The 21,126-nt window shown below is 38.5% G+C and overlaps 1 protein-coding gene and 1 long non-coding RNA gene across 11 annotated transcripts in view; one reads left to right on the top strand and one right to left on the bottom strand.

The window, feature by feature from the left end:
• The window catches only part of MRTFB (myocardin related transcription factor B), a 77,018-nt gene extending 69,504 nt beyond the window's left edge, over window positions 1-7,514 (bottom strand). For 7 of the 10 annotated variants that reach the window (XR_007890897.1, XR_007890896.1, XM_051632408.1 and 4 more), the window contains exons 1-2: window positions 7,477-7,514; window positions 4,342-4,386 (exon numbers count right to left, since the gene is read on the bottom strand). The gene's annotated coding sequence lies outside the window, so the exon portion shown is untranslated. Of the gene's footprint in view, window positions 1-3,330; window positions 4,387-5,155; window positions 7,044-7,476 lie in introns of those variants that run through there. The other 3 variants (XM_051632411.1, XM_051632409.1, XM_051632410.1) reach the window with 3 other exon arrangements.
• Window positions 7,515-7,628: 114 nt separating this feature from the next.
• Window positions 7,629-21,126, top strand: part of LOC127390529 (uncharacterized) — a 28,228-nt gene continuing 14,730 nt past the window's right edge. The window contains exon 1 of the long non-coding RNA XR_007890877.1: window positions 7,629-7,819. This is a non-coding gene — a long non-coding RNA (uncharacterized LOC127390529). The remainder of the gene's footprint in view (window positions 7,820-21,126) is intronic.

Below are 21,126 nucleotides of genomic sequence, written 5' to 3'. Positions count from 1 at the left end.
TGGAACGTTTGGCCGAGGAAGGAGCGAGTCATTAACCACTCAACTTGGATCTACCTCAGCCAGAACAGTTTGCCTCACCATGCTGATCTGATTCCAGAAGAAATCACCAATTACATTCTGTTATTCATAGAAGCAAAGAAAGTTGGTTGAAGCTGTCTACAGATGTAATGAATTATTTAAAGCTTGTTTCACATCAGAAGACTGTAATTCCTGTAACCAGAAAGATGGTTTATATTTCACAGAACTGACAGGATTTGCTCAGTAAACCCTTTATCTTATATGAAGTGAAAGTATTTGAGTGCTGCCGTATTATTTGACATTAATGGCGAGAAGCATTACTGTCAATAACCCATCCAAATTCAGAAATATTGAAGACTATGTAATAAAGTAACTTATCTTTAATTATTTACTAGAAACACCGTAAGTAAGCACTATGCTCAGAAACATTAAAATCTTTCTGCTGTACAGAAGCTTGGAATTACAGTGTAAAACATTAACTAGAAAACTGTGAGGGGTTCAGTCATTGCTGTAACTCTGCACACAGTTGTGTGACGATGTTGTGATCATTCTCGGTATTTACCTGAATTCTATATCCAGACTGAATTTTAAATGAAAAACCCTGTTAACTGATCATTTTGCTTTTAGAGCAATTCCTCAGTATTCAGTGATACCAAGTATTATTAGCACTCTCACTACCTGCAAATTGTATTTAAGTTTTGTTTTTCTTACCTGAAAAAACTTACTTCAGGGTTTGCAAAAATACATTAATCAGTTTGAATTCATCTGCTCCTCTCGAGTACAGACGTTAAATTCTGCAATTTTACTACTATATCCTCACTTTGTAATAGTGAAAAACATAAAAATGAGAACTGACATGCAAGCACACAGATTTACTGGCCATTTTGCATTCAATTTCATAGCAAATGCTGCTGCACAGTGATACTAAATGAGAGTCTGAATTTTTCTTACTAGGAGAGAATTTTCTTACTAGGAGAGTACAGAAATTTATTTCCTTCCATTGGATGCGAAGGAAGCACAAGAATGAGAGGAAAATGTGTGAACAAGCCCACTGGCATCCAAAAACAATTATTGATTTGAATTAATAGAAAACTTGACCCATCACTGCTAAATGGTGTCAAGAACTGATGAAAAAAGATTTTACAAACTATTTCACAATTAACAAGTATTTTAAAAAAACCTTACAAATACCCTAAGTATATTTCTAGAGTGTAGCTGTACAAAAAGTACAACTTATTGAAAATAATTAGCAAAACATTAAGGCATTTCTTTTGGTTACCTGTCTTCAGTTGTATTTTCTATTTAAAGATATTTTTAAGATCATATTCTTGAAGAGAAACTCCTAAAATAATAACCTAAAAAGTAATGTGACATAATGAAAAATCAAATGCTCCAAAATAGTTAAGAGATTTATTAGTCCAGGCAAAAACTCCTAAAATAGTACACAAATGGTAAAATTAAGATCATAATGAACAGAAAGATTTCATTAATTTCAGTAGTAATCTCAGCACATTCGGGAATCTGCATTTCCAAAAGACACACACTCCAAGGCCCTGGTCTGCCTGGTTACCACCAAAGATAGATCATAAAAGCACAGACACACTCCTTTGCTTTCACACTTCCAAAGTTATTAACATTCAAAAATGAAATGTGCTGAAAAAGATGGCTACTTCACAACATACAAAAATGCTGGTAACACACACAACTTAGGCAGTGTTTTGAAACAAAACATGAGATTATGGGTGATATCACATGTCCTCTCTGATATCATTTAAGTATAAACACTTGCTAAGACCATAATACACAATTTACACTGAATACCCATCAATCTGGAAGAGATTACTTATATACAAAATCAACTGCATGTGTAACACTGATCCAAAAAGGAATGCATCCACCACAAGGACATTAGTACACAGATTTATTTCTTTATATTAAGTCACCACTATTACTTTCCTGAAGATTTACTAACATGTGGTTCTAAATCTCGAAAAGCTTTAAGCATGTGTTCAACTTTCTGCAACCCATTTACTCTTACAAACACATGCTTAAAGCTCTGCTGAATCACAACCTGACCAAATGCATTTTCATTTTTTAAGAAAGGGGCACAAAATCAAGGATTGTGCTGGTAATGTAATTAGACAGAATGACAGTAGATGGAATTCTATGTCTCTTAAGTTTTTTTAGGATAGGAAATATTGAGAAACTTGCCACTTCGTAAGACATAGAAACCATTTATGGGTATTAACTGGACTTTACTGGAATACAGTAACAAGTTGAACTTTATTTTAACAAGTTACTCAGCTGAATTTTTATGAGCTACCTCTTTTACATTTCTAATAAGAATAACTGGCAAACTAATTTTCATGTCTTTAGAATTTCTCAAGTGTTCAGCAACTGTTCCCTGGCTGCTCAGCAGACTTGTTTGAGAAGGATAGAAAACCAGGTGGTTTTGTCTTTTTGTCTTTATTTTTAGTATTTTGGTCATTTGTGTTTCACTAGTCAGTGTGAAAATAAAAAATGAGTTTAACTATTACTTCTCTCTTACTTTGTTGCTCTTGGCATGATGCCCAGGTTTAAGCCAGTTTTCAAACATTTAATTAATGGCTTTAGCCAAGTACCCAAATATGAAACCTTAAAATACAGTCTACTGAGTCAGTGATCACAGAGATTCAGTTCATTGCACAAGTGCAAAGCTCTGTATCAACATCTGGATTTAATAACAGTAATCTGAATACTATTTAATAAATTCTGTAACGTGCATTTGCTTTCGAGTTTCAGGATATGGAAGATTTTTGTGGCTGTGGCTTCAACAGAGCCTCTACAACACTGAAGAGTAGTTTAACAGCAAATGTCAATCTTTACCACAGAAGAACAGTTTGAAAAAGTTTTATTCCATAATTAGTATGATGCAATTTAAGCTCTTGAACTTCAGGTGATAAAAATGCCTAAGAAACAATGCCAGGAATACGACTTCACTGTGCTCAATACAGCACAGAGCAATTACATTTAAAGAAAACATTAAACGCTCATGGCTGTCAAGTGCAAATAAGCTTAATTTCAGTTTAAATATGCTGCTAAAACAGCAGCAGATAGAATTAGCAGGGAGAAACAAAGGCTGCAGGTTTACTAAACTAGGACAAGCAATGAACTGGTTTGCCAGGTCTAATCAAACCTGCTCTTCTTCATCTAGCCTGAATGCAACCCAAAACACGCCTTGCCTTCAGGTTTAAGCGTGTCCAGCTGCTCATTTTTTGCCCAATGCTACAGTTCTGAGGTTTGTTTTAATACATCAGTGCTCCAGATACATACCACCTTCTATGTATATCCAGAAAGTTTTTTATGTCTTGCTGTTCTTCCATTCTCTGGAGCAGTTCTTAGCCTTGGAAGTTGTGTGCAGTGTCTGGCTTTTTCTGCAGAGGTGGAGTCAATGCTCTATTTCATCTTACAGAGGCCTCAGTAGAAATGTGAAGGAGGTTTTAAGCTTGATGATCTGTCTCTGTTACTCTGAAAATAAAACAACCCCTCCCACCCCCACCAACAAAGCCCTTTTTCCCATACAAAAGAGGGGAAGGAAGGGGGCAGTATCAGAATTTTCACCATTTCAGTACCAGCTGTATATCAGAGGCACACAGTTCCAAAACTGAGAACATTTTAGTTGACATAACCTAAGGCCCTTATTTTACCAAGCTGCTTGACTCTCTAGTACCTGCTGAAATAGAATTCCATCAGCAGCCATCAAACATTCTTACATACTCCCTTAGAGAAAGAAGGGAGTATCACCTATAATTGGATTTATTTAACCAAAAAACATACTGGGTCTCATGGTACTTTGCAAGTGCTGTGCTGTTAAGGGCTCTGGTGCTATGCTGGTAACAGCCTGAGTCACTGCAAAATAATTGTTAAATATAAACAAAAAATGCTATATAGGCCCAAGTTTTACCTACCAGTATCAAAATTACTAACATTTAGAAAAAGTCTAACATAATCTGTAAAGGCTTGCAAGCACAACAGTCCTTTAAAAAAGAGAAAATATTATTTAATCAACATGAGAATAGTTAAGTCAAAGCTCCAAGAGGTGATTAAAAACTCACTCATATCAAATGGCAAAGCAAAAACATCACAGTAACTTGTTCTTATGTAACATATATACTACCTATCCTCTAATTCCTGTTTGTATGAGAACATATTTATTGGAAAACCTTCCGTTTAACAGGATTATGAAAACAGCAAAATTTATGTGAAACACTGCTCGTGGAAAAGTAGCTGCTTTATAAAAAAAATGTATTTAGGAAGTTGATTGTATTAAGATACAGCACTTACCTTGTATTTCCAGCCTCCTTCTATAGTGTCTGCTTCAGCACATTTCTGGTCAATTGGAAAGTAAAGACAGGAAAAAGAAAAATCACAAAAAATGACAAAGGATTCTTTATTTTAAAAGTCACATTCTTTTCCACCTAAGAAATTAAAGCCTTAAGAATACAAGTTGCTCTTTCTCAGTTTTTGCAGTTTTGTGATGTTAAAATATCTTACTAGGTTAAAAATCCTTAAACTAGTATCAGTATGCTCTAAGCTCATTTTTAGCACCTTACAGGTTACTACTTAAATTTTAACACACTAATTATCTGCTTTTCCAGTTGCCTCTGGCAAAAATAATAGTGCAAGATGTGCATCACTTTTCTCCTTTCAGCTTAGATTCAATATGAGACCAATCCTATGTCCTTCATACTCAGCTCACTTAATTCCTTAGAGCTGGAATGTCTTCACACTTGGAAGTTTAAGTGCCAATTATATCTATGCACTATTAATTTATTTTAATAACAGAAATATATTTTAGATTTCTATAGATTCCAATATGAAGGAACCTTTGCAAAGAAAAATAAAAGGAAATTGTTCACATGTTGGGTTTTTGCTATGACAACAACTCAAACATTTGTTCCCTCATCAAGATCTCATTCATTAGTGTATTTTATAGTACATATGTACAGAGATAGCTGCTTATACAGACACAGGGTTATGCCAAAGGAAACCTATTGCATACTATATTTAGAAAAGTTCTTTAAAAATCACAGTTATATATAAGGCCGGTATTTATTGAATACTATTTCACACAACATTAATAAGGTTTTGAACCCACAGGCATCAGCTAAAAGGTCCCCAACACCATGTTGCTTTTGTTCTGGAAAATGAATCCTAAGAGACTGGGGTTTTCTCCTTGTAAAGGTCTGCACTGGCAAAGGCTGAAGCTGATGTTATGGTCTCCATATGTGAAAGAGGTTAAAAATTAAACATGTAAAAAGCAAACCAAAACACACAAGAGGAATAGGTTACCAGATGGAAACACCAAAAAGGCCTAAAAAAATAAATGCCCTACAATAAAAGTTATTCCCTCTTCCTTCCAATAAGTATTTAATCAGTAATCTAAACACTGTTAAAAAAAAGCCCAAAAAAACAAAGCCACAACTAAGTATATTCTCTATCCAGTATCATATAAACTAGTAACTTCATCAGTTGTCTAATTTGGTTTGACAAGCAAGGGCTCCAATTCATTGAACATTTTGCACATCTAAACACTATATTTGGGTGAATACGTGTATTAACCTCCAGCTTTAAAGCTTTCTTTGAATAACTCATTCGACAGAATGGGAAATATCAACGTGGTTTTCCTGTTAGTGTATGACTGCTCTGAAAAATTCATCTGTATCAGTAAGTAAATTTTTCTACTTTCTCCAAATACAGCAAAATCCTGAAAGTTGTTCTGCACTTCCAATTATGTACCAAGGATTTTCAGCTTCCAGATGTTTGTAATTTCTTAGTAACTGGTGTGATTACCAGACAGCACTCGTCAAGTTTTAAATGCAAGTTATACCATAAAGTCATCATTTGTCCTAGCTAATTGCATAAAGAAAACTTCAGGAAGGAACCAGATAAAATATCAAACCATAAAGAAAATAATGTTATGAAATGCCAGGTATGCCTTTGTTGAGAGCTTTAAAACATCAATTAATTCAAAACCTGGGCATTTTTCCATCATAACGGGAAAGATGTAGTGTGAGGAAGTGTAATCACCTTTCCATAAACATGAACTTTAGAACATGCTGTACTCACAATGCAGTGTTACATGGTTTTTATGTTTTCTTAAAAGCTGACTGCTGTTAGTCTATATCTTTTAAGCATACTGGCAGCAAGGTTATGAAATGTCAAAGTGCTGTTTGTGAAATATGCATGAAAAGGTAAGTTTCTGATATTGACTGATGAAACAAATTATTTATTTTAAATCCTGTAGTTTTTTTCTTCCAGCTATACTGCCTGATGCAGCCATGAAGCTCTAGTATGATCTCTCTGGACTGCACTGAGAAAGCCCAACAGCAGTTTTCTGCACTGCATACTTAGAAACCAATACAAAACCCATAGAAGCAAAGCAGAGGCAAATGGATTTGCTGGCAGAGCGACGGGCACTGCACCACAGCTCTCTACCTTGCCCCCCCATTCCGAAGCATCTCACTCTCACAAGTGTTCACTCGTCTGCATCCGAGACACAGATCCGTGCACGCAGCTGCTGCAGATACACACTGTTCCACGCACAAAGCTGATTAATCAAGTGCCATCTAAAATCTGTATATATTTCACAAAAAAACAAACCAAAGCCTTTAATAGTCCCTGGTCTAAGGGCCGCTGCTCCTGCAACAGGGAAATTAACCTACTTTGTAGCTGCATGATTTAGGTGATCAAGCCCAGAGGTTTTAACTCCGTTCCTTTCAACAAGGAAATGGTTTCACTTCAATGCACGTACTGCCAAGCCCGGGCCCTGTAGTTACGCCTCTCTACCCACAGGCCCCGCAACTCACCCAGGAGTGTGTGTGCCTTACTAAAAAAATACTAATAAAATCCGTGACCGCAGAGCAACAAAAGGAAAATCTCTCAGCGTAAGTGGAGCTGGGCAGAGCTCCAGGGGAGACGCGTCCCTGGGCACGATGCGGGGCGGCAGCACCAGCCCCGCTGACTCCACCTGCGGCCCCGGAGGCACCGCCGGGCTGGGGGCACCGCCGGGCTGGGGGCACCGCCGGGCTGGGGGCACCGCGGCCGCCGCGTCCCGGGACCCGGCCCTGCGGGGACCCAGCCCTGGCTGGGAGGGGAGGCCGCGGCTCCGGGCCCTCCCGGCGCGGGGCCAGCCCGGCGGGGCGCACCGCACACTGCGGCTGGCGCTGGCGGGCGGTCCCCCCAGGCGGGCCGGGCCGCAGCGCTGGCAGGACCGGGCACCCCCGCTGGCTCGCCGCTGCCGCTCGCCGCCCTCCGTCCCCTCCGCGGCGGCCGCCGAGCCCCGCCGGGCCCGCGGGCGCTGCCCCCCCCACCCCGCCGGGCCACGGGGCCGGGCCGCCCCCGCCCGTCACGTGAGGCGCGGGCCCCCGCGGGCCCCACGTCGCGGCACCGGCGGCACCGTCCGTCCCCCCCGCTCACCCTCGCTCGCCGCCGCGGACACGTCCTCTCGCGAGCTCTGCGGCCGGGACCGCCCTCGGGCGCGCGCCCGGCGGTTGGCCCGCGGGCGGGGCGGGGGGCTGCGCGTGCTGCTCACACGTGGGGGGGGCGGGAACGGGGCGGGGCGGCCGCATCCGGGTCCTCGCGCCCCTCTCCCCTCAGGGCGCAGCGCGGCGGGGGCGGCTCCTCGGGGGTCGCTCCTGGCGCCGCGCGGCGGCTCCGAGTGTGTTCTCGGGGGGCTCTTCCCTAGGGCCTTAGGTGAACCCCCTCCCTCTCTCGCTCTGGCTCCTCGCCCTGCCCCTCTTCTGTGACCGCCCGCGTTCAGGTACCTCCCGGCTCTGTGCGCACCTGGCTGCCCGCGGGAGGGCCGCGGCCCACGGGCCCCTGCCCGCCGCTGGGCCGGGCGGTGGCAGGGCCCAGCCGAGGGGTTCGGGGCTCAGGGGGTTTCTGCAGCGCCGGGGGCGGGCAGGGGTGAGCAGCGCACCCCGCCCCGCCGCAGGGAGCGCCCCGGGGGCGCAGAGCCCTCGGGCTGCTGCAGCCGCACGGATTTGAAATTCGAAAAAAAATTTAAAAATCGAGGTGCGGCTTCAAAATTCGTCTGTGCGAACTCACGTCAGCTAGGTGGGACTCGTAACTCGGGTATTTTCCCGTCAGGCTTAGCAGTAAATGTTTGAAGTGACTGAACTTGATCAAACACCAAGCCAATCGGGGAAAAAATGGCATTTCCTAGAAGTGGTTTTTAGAAACCTGGTGGTGCATACTCGAGCAAGTGAAATATAAAAAATACACATTTATTCTGTACACAGAATGTAAGCATGCATAGTGATTAGTTTGTTCTCTCAGCAGTGAATATCATACCAACGCATGGAATTTTACCAAGGAGAACTAGTACTATTCCATAAGTACACGGCATCAGGCCTATGAATATGCAACTCTGCTTTTGTTTTGCTTTTTTTTTTTAGCTCGTAGATTAGGAACTGAGCTGCCACTTGGTGCAACAGTCTAATGCAGCTTTTTTATTATTTCAAGTTGCCAGTGTCCAGGAGCTTGCAAGGAAACTGCATCGTGCTTCTGCTGCATGGCAAGGAAGCAAAGCACGATTCCCTTTTCCCAGGGAGTTTTTCAATGTGTCCAGCAGTGATACCGCAGGCAAGTGGAACACATACATGCATTTTAAAACGTCAAGGTTTAATTTTTTAAGGTTTAAGATGCTAAACAACATTCTGATATGATTGTAGACCAATGCTTTGACATTTGAAGAACTACTTTTTCAAATTATTTAGATGGTTTGGAAGGTTTATTGTTTATTTTGCTTTTTAGAACAGAGTACATCTCTCTTACATTCCTCTAGATTACAGTTACCTAATCAGATTTTATCCAGTTTCAGAAACAAACTAAAACCAGCCATGACCCAGAAACTTAGCAATGAACTGTGTGAAGATCTCATTAAAATCTATAATTTGATCCAGATTTACTTCCATCGCCCTTCAAATAAAATAGTTCAGATGTGAGTCTGCTGTTAAAGCCAGAAATGCGAACAACTGCAAGTGCGTACTCAATGTGATGAGTGACATTTAGTTAATCAAATTAGAATTAGAAAACACGGTGAAATTCAATAAAACCAATTTATATCTGAAATTTCAGATTTCTAAGAAAATGGAAAGAAGCTTTATTAGCAAAGATATTAACATCTAGGTCCTGCTTTGCCCTTACATTAGTTGGGGAAAGTCCTAAAACTTTTGAAGACAGAGAAATTATAAACACACATTCAATGGATGCCTATTTAGTGTCCAAATATAATTTTCACAAACTGAGAGAAATTATACTCTAAATTCAGGCCAAGTTATTATGTAAGACCAAGCAGCTATTGCTGTTAACATAAACACAGCAGAAACAGTAACAGGGAAGCAGGTGAGACTGATGCAGTTAAAAAGAACCGTGTGGGGAAAGAACTATTGGAATAACTTTTGTTCAATGCCTTTTTGCATGGGAAAATGCTTTTTACAGACATTTGTAGGGGTTACTTAAAATGTTTACAAACTGATTCTTATTCAGCAATGCTTGAGTTTTAACACAAACCAGGGATTCAGCCCAATATAGCTACCTACATCTCTGTTTTTTACATTGATTCTCTAAGGACAAATCAACAAGCCTTCATCAAGTCATCTCAATGACCATTTCTAGAACAAGTGTACTACCCTTTAAAGTTACTAAACATTTGGTGCTTCCCTGTCTTGTAACATTTTCTGGGTTTTTTGGGTGGGTTTTTTTTTAATGTTTTGGGAGCAACAAGTTGGTCTAGAGAACTCTAGGAAAATTAATAACCAAAAATCCTCACCTACAAATTTAATAGTGCACATAAGATTGAAAGTAATTGAGGAAAACAAGATTTAGAATGTAAATTCTGTCAAAGAATTTTGGGTGTGAGTGATACTGTATTAATCATCTTAGAATGGTTTCAAGTCACAAATAATTCTTTTTGTTTTCCTGAGAACACAAGACATCATAGCTACAGAGATATTATGTTGATGAAGTTCAGTCTGTCTCTTCACCTTTTATACCCCTTTGAGCTAGCCTACACATTTAAACACATTTAAAAAACAACCATGAAAGACTGGCTGTTATTTTGGGTGATGGCAACATACACATTTCTACCTTATTTATAGAACTTGAAATTACAAAGTTATTGCAGAAATGCAGATGACCTCTTCACAGAGAGGACAGGATATGGGGAAACAAGCATGTACAAGGACATGGTGCGAGAGGTGTAGAATCTCTTAATGTCACAATGCAGTCTGGATTATTCTAGTTCTTTCAACTGCCACATGTGTGAAGTCATGATCAATTAACGGATTAGAAGGGTATAGACATAGTTCATACTATGGAATATCTCAAGTATTCCATGACAAGAAATACTACGGAATACTAAAAACTTGGGGGAAAAAAGTATCAGAGACAAAGGTATGTCAGAAGTTTGGCATTAAACACAGTTGATAATAATTTCTTGAAGGTATTAATGCTTTTTCAAACAACATGATGATACTAGCCAGTGAAAAGGAGCACACATTTAAAGCAGTGAAAAGTTTCTCCCCTAAAATCACTCAATGGAAATTGTCCAGCTCCACACAATAGTTCTTGTATTTCAAACACCACCTTTCCTGTCTTGGCTATGAACACGTACATTTCCTTCTTACACAAGAGTTCAGCTAGAGCACTCAGCATTTGCCTCCAAGAATAACAACTCTATATTCCATTTCTTACAATATAAGCAAGCATAAAAGACAGAGGTACAATGATTTTAACTGCTAGAGTAATGCTGCTGTTTGAAAAGATGAACTTAACTCCCCTTCTGTGGCTTTCAAAGTAATGTCCTGCTGTTGGAAACTCGTAAACATGAAATCAAATGACACAATATCAGTATTTTAATGTCCACTTGATGCACAAATAAAAATATTTATTGTGATTTAATAGACAGATATGTCTATCATCACACAGATGTAAGCTGTATATTTTAGAGAAGAACTGTGTCTTTAGTGAAACCAGGTAAAATATTTTTTGAAATTGTTCAAAAACTATAAATGCTTTTTAGTTCTAGTACAGTCATTATAGAAAAACAATTATTCTGGAAATATAAACACTGTGTTCAGAATAAAGAAAGACGATTATTTAAACCATAGAATAAATATATAATTAATTTTAAATTAGCACAGGAATTGTCAAAATAATCCTATTCAGTTTTGTGTGGTTTTACACATTTCAAAGTAATATCAAATATAAGAGTAATAATACAATAATTAGTGTACTTGTCTGAGATACATCTGTAAAAATCTTACCTCAAAAATAATTTTAGTACTTCTCCAAAAGCTTTCCAGAAGTTCTTTTCTCAAACATATTAGGAGAGGGTTTATTATGTCTTCTAGACTGTCAAGTACATATATGAGTTGATAAATAGAAGAAGCTGTTCAGAAATACTAAGAATGTCTTGCTGTCACTCCTGCCTACGTGAGTAGGTGCAGGTGAACATGGGATTTCACTGCTCTCAATGCAACAACCAGTGCATCAAATTGGCTAATCCATAACAACTTGCTACTCTTGTTTGTAGAAGGACATTGTCTTACAGTGCCTGTATTCTTCAGGTCTTTTATTCTATTGTTCTTTTTCTGATATATGAATACTTGGTAACTATATACAAGAATCACACTAGCATTCTGGGAAGAAAATTTATATACACGACTCAGTAAAACCACATTGTGTAAACTCTAGTGAAGAATTTAAAAGAAATGTCAGTGTATGTTTTCAAGTAGCGTTTTTTCATTATCCCAGTCTTCAGGCATTGTGAATTAATTTTTAACATCCTTTTCAAGAAAGCACTTGAAGCCTGTATCTGCTAACACAAATAAGTGAAATACTTGGTTTAAAACAGCCAAATTTATGCTAATTCAGATGCAAGCTTTTATTCGTAGGTAACCTTGCCAACCACAATTAGTACCCACTCGGAGTGTATCATACACCTCTGCAAAAAGAAGTGCCATATAAATTAATTATATTAAACAGAAGGCTTTTTTTTTTGGTGATTGTTTGTTTTGTTTAGTTTTTTTCTGTTAAAGGCATAAGAATGTCCTGAAGCTGTTAAGAAATTTAAATGTTACTTTAGAACATTTTGGAAATATACTGACATTGAAGCAATAAAGAGAATATATTCACATACATAAAGTCAACTGCACATGAGATTAAAAATTAAACATTTCAGAGAACTTCTGTACACCTGCCCTTATCCAGAAGCACCAGTGAACCACTCTGTTGGTTTTGGTTTTTTTTCTTTTCAGGTTGCAAGTAGTACATAGCTTATGAGGTTATTTTGCTCAATGTGAATGCTTGTTGAATTGTTAACCTTTAGGAGATTTAACTACACATTATTAGAATTCAACTGCTGAGGAAAGCATTTAGTAATACTTGGTTCACTGGTCCAGGTATTTTTGTCTGAAAATAGTTAATTTTTTTCTCTGAATATCCATGGAGTACCCAAAGTCCACAAAGGAGCTGTTAATGTTGAAGCTTAAGATAAGTTCAGTTACAGGATATGACTGCAGAGATTGCATGTTAGGAAATTTTGATTATGCCCAAGCTAGAGGGAAAAGGAGGATATAAAGGAAACTTTCCAGTAACAGACATGGTTACATTATTTTCACTTTCCAAAGAGATAAATCCCTGTTTCTTTGTGTAGGTCCTTAAGTAGGGGATATCTTAGCTTTTTCAAATATCTTTCATCTGTGCTTTTTCATCATTTTAGGCAGGTTATATCCTCAAGGATTTGGACTCCATGAAGAAAAAGAAATGCAATTATTAGCCTTGGCTCCCTAAGCCAAGCATCAGCTACATATTTGATGGGAGGTATTTCACAATGGAGGATTCACTGAGTAAATGTCAGAATTTTACCATGTAACTTGCAGAAATAGAGAACAGCAGTGTAGTTAGCTTACAATTTAGCAAGCTATTTAGAATATGTTAGTATCATAGACATAGAAATTACTGCATTCCAATATGTTTCTTAAAGGGCTGAGATAAAAATAAGACTGAAAAAACATGCTATGCAATAGAAAAATGACACCTTTCTCCAAAAGGTCTTTTTGAGTTATTTCAAATAACTGAGAGGGAATTTGGCATCTTGTTGATACAGTGTTAATTGTAACCCTTCTGTTACAAAATTGGGTGATTCTCTCAGAGATAAACAACTCCTTAAGTTCCATAGGAAGCAAAGGATGGGAATGTTTATGCGAAGTGTCCCATTGTGGCTACTCTTAGAGGGAAGATGCTGGTCTAGATTGACTTCTAGTGTAAACCACAGTACTGGTTCTTATTTCTGTATGGCAAGGAAATTGAAGAAGGCAGCATTTATCAGCATAATACCAAAGAACAGAACAAAATATACAAAAAACCCTGTCATTGGATACCTGGTTAAATTAGTAGGTTAAATAAGTATATAATTATTATTAATTTGAAACAGCCATGTTACAGAAACAATAGGCTGACCTTATCTCTGCCATTATTTTTTTTTTATTGTCTCAAAAAACTTAAAATTATTTTAGACCAGTGATCATACAATGGGGGGAAAAAAAAAGAAAAAAAAAAGTGCCTCTAGTCTTATTTACTGCTGTCCAGTAGAGACTAGAAAGAAAATAACATGATGGCACCTTGGTGCTAGTTTAGCTGACTTTGCAAAAACCTTCTGCCTTTTCTGTAGAAACGTAGGAAAAGACCTGCTGTAACTATTGAATATGTCCTTTTTCTTCTTGGAATGCATCTGCTGCTCCAGGCCACATACTTCACAGGACCACCAGTGTTATTCTGCTTTATTAATTGTTAATTTCATTAATATCAAAGAAGATGGAGCTAATAGTCAATTCACACTTTAAAATGATTACTCATTTTGTTTCACCCAGTTGCCAGTGTAGGGTGTTTAAACTGCAGACACAAGGGAGCTAGGTGTGGGTTATTAGTAGCCCACGGCTTGTGAGTGATCCTGAGTTCTTTGCCAATTGCTTCCACTGGTTTTCAGGAACAAGGATTTATGAAATCTCTGGTTGTGCATCAAATCATTTGAAGAAAGGGTGTTTGCAGTGGGGATGTTTTGTATTAGTTTTGGAACATTGGCAGCCAGCCCTTTACTTCTAATTAAATGAGATAGATAATTTCTCACACACAGAGATAGTTGATTTAATTTTAATTTTTGTCAGAATGCCCAGAGCATCAGATGAGTCTGATCATTGGAACAACATCCTTAGTATAGATTGAAAGAACTCAATGCAGTTAATTCACAACCACCAGAGAAAAAAATCTGTGGATTTTGTTTATGGATTTGAAATGGATGTTGAATATACAAAACAAAATGTATGATACTCTTGCCTTTTCCATGATGCAAGTTCAATATTATAGAATCATAGAATCCTAGGGGTTGGAAGGGACCTCGAAAGATCATCTAGTCCAACCCCCCTGCCAGAGCAGGGTCACCTAGAGTACATCACACAGTAATGCGTGCAGGCGGGTTTTGAATGTCTCCAGAGAAGGAGACTCCACAACCTCTCTGGGCAGCCTGTTCCAGTGCTCTGTCACTCTCACGGTAAAAATTTTTTTTCTGATATTCACCTTAAACCTCCTATGATCCAATTTGTATCCATTACTCCTTGTCCTATCACTGGTCATGACTGAAAAAAGCTTAACTCCATCTTCTTGACACTCACCCTTTACGTACTTGTAGACATTGATGAGGTCACCCCTCAGTCTCCTTTTCTCCAAACTAAAGAGACCCAGCTCCCTCAGCCTTTCCTCGTAAGGGAGATGTTCCACTCCCTTAATCATCTTTGTGGCTCTGCGCTGGACTCTTTCAAGCACTTCCCTGTCCTTCTTGAACTGAGGGGCCCAGAACTGGACACAATACTCCAGATGCGGCCTCACCAACGCAGAATAGAGGGGGAGGAGAACCTCTCTTGACCGACTAACCACACCCTTTCTAATGCACCCCAGGATGCCATTTGCCTTCTTAGCCACAAGGGCACACTGCTGACTCATGGTCATCCTCCTGTCCACCAGGACCCCCAGGTCCCTTTCACCTACACTGCTCTCCAGCAGGTCAGCCCCCAACCTGTACTGGTACGTGGCGTTTTTCTTCCCCAAATGCAAAACTCTACACTTGCCCTTGTTGAACTTCATCATGTTTTTCCCCGCCCAAGTCTCCAGCCTGTATAGGTCTCTCTGAATGTCAGCACAGCCTTCTGGTGTGTCAGCCACTCCTCATGTAAAGCTCAGGACTGAGAGGCAAAAAGCACTTAAATGGGTGCACAAGAAATGGAGGTTCTCCCAATTCCTTATGGGAGAATGGATAGTCCATGGGCTACTTGTCCCAAGTAGTAACTGAGACCATTTCCCAAGGGATGCAGGTATCTCAGTGCTCATTGTATTTTGTTCTAGAGTGTTTTGAAATATAATGAAAGCTTGGCAAAAGAACAGTTTAAAATATAAAAATAGCAAAATGTGTGGAGGTTGCTGTTCATTTGGTGAGTCAAAGCTTGTGACTAAGAATGCTGCTTAGCAACAGATGGGGGAAATCTGAAGGTGATCACATAATTTTGTACTCCCTAGAAATTAATTATTCATGTTCATCATACCTTTTAAGCACCATTCTTTTCATGTCCCTGTTCTACTTGTTCCTTGGGATTAGGACTATGTGACTGGCTCAGTCGTATAACCCAGTTTTACTACCACCCTTAGCCATGCTGATGCAGCTGTGATTTAGCTGCTGAGCTCTAGCTCAGGCTTCTTTGGTTCTCGGTCCCACTATGTTGTACATAGTGTGTACTGATCCTAATGGAATAGGACAAAAAGGAGCACTAGGAAGGAAGGAAACCACAGACCTTGCAGTTTCTGTAGATGGTTGTTTTAAGAAGCACACACTTCTGTCTCAACTAGCACATTCACCACCAACCCTTGCTGTGACTTTTCCTCTGCGACTTCTCACACCTAGTTCACCAACAGTTTGACTTTGTATGTCTTTTGATGCTTTCAAAGAGCACAGGGTTGCTTTTGTTTCTAAGTTTGATTTTTTTTTTAGGAAATTACTCAGATCACAGATTAAGAAAAAATAAAATAATTATACATATTGCTCATGCAGTGTTCCCAGATTGTGGCATCTGGGAAGCTGTGAAGTTCCCATTTGATTCACTTGCCACTGCCATCATTCAGCATGCTTAGGGCAAAAGCATAAATACAGTGTTATAAATTGGCAAGTAGTGTTTGATTTATTTATCTGCAGATGCTTTCCATGTGAACCAAGACTTATGTTAACCAAGTCATTAATCAAGTTGGTAGACTTAAAATACCCATACCCAACTGAAAAATTAATTTGCATAAATAGTTAAGGAAGCAGTGAATTGCATTTTTATTTAGCTGGTACAGGCCACCAGATGAAATTTTGCCCGACAAGTGGTAAGAAGTCTTTGATGGGATATTTGTACTCTTCACTGGGTGAATTTTGACTTACAAATGTAGTTTTGACACAATATAGCATGGGGGTTATTTAGCAAAGTTACATTTTCCTTTGCTTCTGAGCCCTAACGCAAGGTAACTTCAACTAAGAATACTGGTTTTCTCTACATACAGAGCTGAGAAAACTTCAGGGTGAATTCAAGATATTGATTAGGGATAAAAAAGATTATAAGGAGATGTAAAAAAATGCAGTTGGGAAGAAGTGCTATCTGGACACTTACGTGCTACGTGTTTCTATTTTAAGAGGTTCAGGATGAAAATTAGAGCTCTGGAAGTGATGATTATGACTTTATGATCAACGCAGATAAGAATAACCACATTGCAGAGGACCAGATCTGACTTGTCTAATACTGTTTCTCTAACACTGGACTAAAACGTGGATGCATAGGGAAGACTAGATGATGTATTCCCAGGCTCCACCAGTTCGTACCTTATGGACTTTCTGAACCATGTGCTGTGTGGAGACATGGACAGGTAGTGTACAGTGTAAGCTTTTCATGATCAAATATTGGTTCGAGTGAGGAAAAATAGCAGGAGATTGTGCAGGCCCATATTAAGAATTTTAGGTGTCTTTGGTGTAGTCCTAACTGGGAACTAAGGTGGATTTGTAAACATAAAAGTTGGGATAGTCTTGATAAGCAAGTAGTCTGATACATGAGTACATTGCAGAGTGATATTACTTGTTGCATATAATGTGTACAGTTAGTCCCAGCTATGTATACTATGGAAACTATTTAGATATTTTAATGCTATTTTAATATACATTAATTAAATGTTGGTATCTGGGGGAAATCCCTTAGAGTTCAGCAACAATTTTGTTCTCTTCCTATGTTAACAAACAGCTTGAAAGGCAGAGCAGATCATAGTAAGCACAGTTTCAGAAGTAAATTTAACCTTTACAAGCAATGGAAAAGGCCTAGGAAATACTAAATCTTTTTAGCTCATTTACTCTTATAATGCAGTCACACAAAATGGCATAAGAACTGAACTCTAAGCTGTTGATTTGTAAACAATATCTAATTAAGTGTTTATTTTATTTTCTAATAATCTTGTTACTGGCATTAGAATTTTTTTTCAGTTAAAATAAAATACTTTGGTGTATTGATCATTTGCCTGCATTTGAAGAAAGACTCAACTCCTAAAAAGGTGCATTATAAGAACTGCTAAATAATTAAATAATTTATAGGTACTGCAGTGAGCATAGATTTTTAGATATTCTCAAATGAGAAGAAGTAAAGCAAAAGTGTTAATGTATGAAGAGGGGATAGGACACAGGTCTCTGCTGAAAAGAGACTCTCCCTCTTTCCTGGGTTGCATAACCTTTTCTTCCCCACAGTTTCCCCTCATCCTTGGCCAAAGTTGATTAAAGAGTTCTCATTTCTATTTCAATCTGTTTTATACAGTACTTATAACATGACTAGATCCTCCAGTTGGCATCTGCACACATTTGAAAAAAAACCCATCATATAGCTGCTAATTTGAGCTTCCAAATTGAAGGTTTGGATGTTCAGCTAAGACGCAATTAGTTGAAAATGAGGAATTATGTATCAAAATCCCCATGTCAGCTTTGAAAGTTAAGCTTATGATGAAATAAGACATTTCAAAATAGAAGTTATGGCTGCATTTTCTCTTCCTCTCCAGGCCAAACATGTTCATAGTCTGTTTTATGTATTAATTATTTCATAATACACAAGAGCAAATTAAGTCCACATGAGCCTTTTAGAAAAATAAAAACAGATCCTAACTGATTTGGCCCTGATCCTATTTTGGAATTTGCTGGTTTAAACAGTGTAACCCTCACAGTAAGGGTCAAGCTAATTACAGTTGCTTAGAGATCCAGATTTTCTATCTCTGAGCTGAGTCCTGCCTGCCAGCCTGGATTTCACTGTAGTCGTTGAAACTCATTCTTTAAACAAGGGCTTATTCCTGTTGTTACTTAAGGTAAAGAAAGCTAATGGAAGTCTTCAATGACTGACTGGAGGTACTTCGATCCAGTTTTAAGAGTTGAACTTTTAGCAGTTTTTACATTCAGTAAAAATTTTATTTTCAAAGAAAAAACAACAAAACAAAACAAAGGAGAAGAGATAGCTCTGACTTGCAGACACAATTCTGACTCTTCTGGGAATGATCTGCAGACTTACCTCATTATTTATTCTTGGTGCAGTCCTCCAATTAAACAAAATTTTATATATAGAAGCAGAGATGGGCTTAGCTTACTTTTTCAGGGTCATTTTCAGAGACATGAACACTGAAGTTGTGCAGGCTCATATTACACAGCAGATACTCTGTATGTTCATGTGCAAATGTGTGTGTGATGTTACACACTGTTGGAAAGTTGATAGTGAATGAAGGAAATTTAGAGATTCCTGGTGGATATTAGTTGAAATTCCTCTACTGGTTAATAATGCAGGTGTTACTGAAGCCACTAGAAGTGTGTCAGTTGTCCCGAAGAAGCTGAAGGGGCTGAGAAAGAAAAAAGCCTACTACATTTTAATATCAATAGCACTTTGTGGAAAGAAAATCAGATGACTTTGTATGTGATCATTCAAAACTTCTGTCTAGTAAATTCTGAAGTGAGAAAGATAATCTTGATTATGATTTCTGTTGCTAGTGATGTGCAGTATAATGCAAATACATTTAAGAGAACCCTAATTTACTGTGATAATTATGTGAACTATAATACAGCAGATTTATTGCTGCAATTCAAGGCTTTCTAACAAGTGAAACAAGTGGATTACACAGACTACATCAGTTAGAATAATGTAATAGTTTAACACAAATATATTATTTTTTTAAGACCATAGTTCTTTTCCAGCACTTTTAACATTCACAGATATTAAAGGTGAAGCAGGAACAAAGTGTATCTGACAATGGGAAGAGCTAGATAGGGGGATTTTGTTCCAGAAAATTTACACAAAATTAGGAGTCATGCCATTAATATTTTTGCTGTTACAGATCTCCCAAGTCCTGATATAAATTATTATGCATAGAAAATGAGTTTTGCAGGCTCTGACAACTTGACAATTCTACTACTACAATGTGTTAAAAGACCCATGAGATACAAATGCCACAAGAAAGTTTGTAGCTTCTATGTGTAGCATTCCAATAACTTTATTACACACACAAAAAAGCTTTGAATGTCTTCCAGGGCTGGGATTTATAAAATAAACATTATAATTTTATTGTATCTAAATCTAGTCTGGTTTTAATGCAAGAGAAAACTGAGCATGTTGCAAGAACTGCAAACCTGCTGCTCTGTGTTTCCTTTACATGTCAGTTTTGCAAGGTTCACGCACCTCAAGTCTGAGAGCAAAATGCAAATGAAGTACAATACATTTTTTATATAAGCCCCTAGATATAAGTTCTGGACAAGGCTCCAGCACAGCCAGTCTTGCAAAGAATGCAGTGTTAGTTGTGCTCAATAGACATCACAAATTGCAGCAACATTTAAGCAGCATTCTGGAAGGCAAATAAATGGATATGAATATAGACAGACCTTGTTAGGATAAGAGAAGCAAAAAAGAAATAAAATAGAAAATTCCATAAAAATGGAAGAAGGATTAAAGTTGAATGGAGAATATGATAATAATGCAAATGCAGTATCATGATAAAAAAAGTTACAAAGAAACTGGAAGATGCTACTTAAGGCAGTGTCAAATGATGCTGTGGGTATAGGACACCCAGATCTCCACTGCACATTCCTGGTACTCCCAGGCCCTGTGACATTCCATTCACCAAGGAGGAAACTCAGAAGACAGATGACAATGTGCATGTCCCACTGCATACACTAATGAGAACGGAGTAGCTCTATGAAAATAATTCAAATTAGAACTATGCTGCCTATTTATAGGGGGGCTGATCTGCAGAAATGTCAAGTTTAGGCATTATGTGCCAGTTCCATCGGGCAAACTCCTGGGTTTTGAATCACATGGGTGATCATTTTGTATGTGTTTGGAAGTTAGTATTTTTCTGTGAACAATAGGTAATAGTCACTAAACAGAGATGAACAAAAGCTATTTCACTGAATCTTCAGACGGAAATGTGTTTCTCTTCCTGCTAATCTAATGATAATTATTATGATACACTGATGATTCCAGTGTCTACTTCCAAGCTTTCTGAGTTGGGATTGATGGAATTCAAATGCAGCTGAACTACAGTTATCAAAGAGAAGCTGGCACAGTGGGGAATGGTGATTTACAATTTAAACTTTTACAACTTTATAGTACATATGTGATAGATTTAGTAGTAATTTTGAAAATTCTACCCTTAAATTATAAATTCACTCTGTCATTCTTGAAAATCCTCCTGTAACGCTTCTGCCTAAAATCCTTTAATAGTCCTAGGAAGACTGCTTTATAGCAGTTGAAGATTAAGATAACTTTGCCAGGCTCTAAATAACCATGCTACAATTAGTATATATGCAGGCCCACTTTGATATACTGCAGCAACATCTTCTGTTTAGACAACAAATCACCATAGCAGTGTAGTAGCCCTGGTTACCCTTACTAAGTTCAGTAAGACTAAAGAATATGTCTCTTAGCTAAGTATTGGCTACCCAAGCTACTGAACATTTTCTTCCCTGTTTCCAAGACT

This window comes from Apus apus, chromosome 14, assembly GCF_020740795.1.
Source record: "Apus apus isolate bApuApu2 chromosome 14, bApuApu2.pri.cur, whole genome shotgun sequence".
Taxonomy (NCBI): Eukaryota; Metazoa; Chordata; class Aves; order Apodiformes; family Apodidae; genus Apus; species Apus apus.
This window is presented reverse-complemented; position numbering and strand designations above follow the sequence as displayed.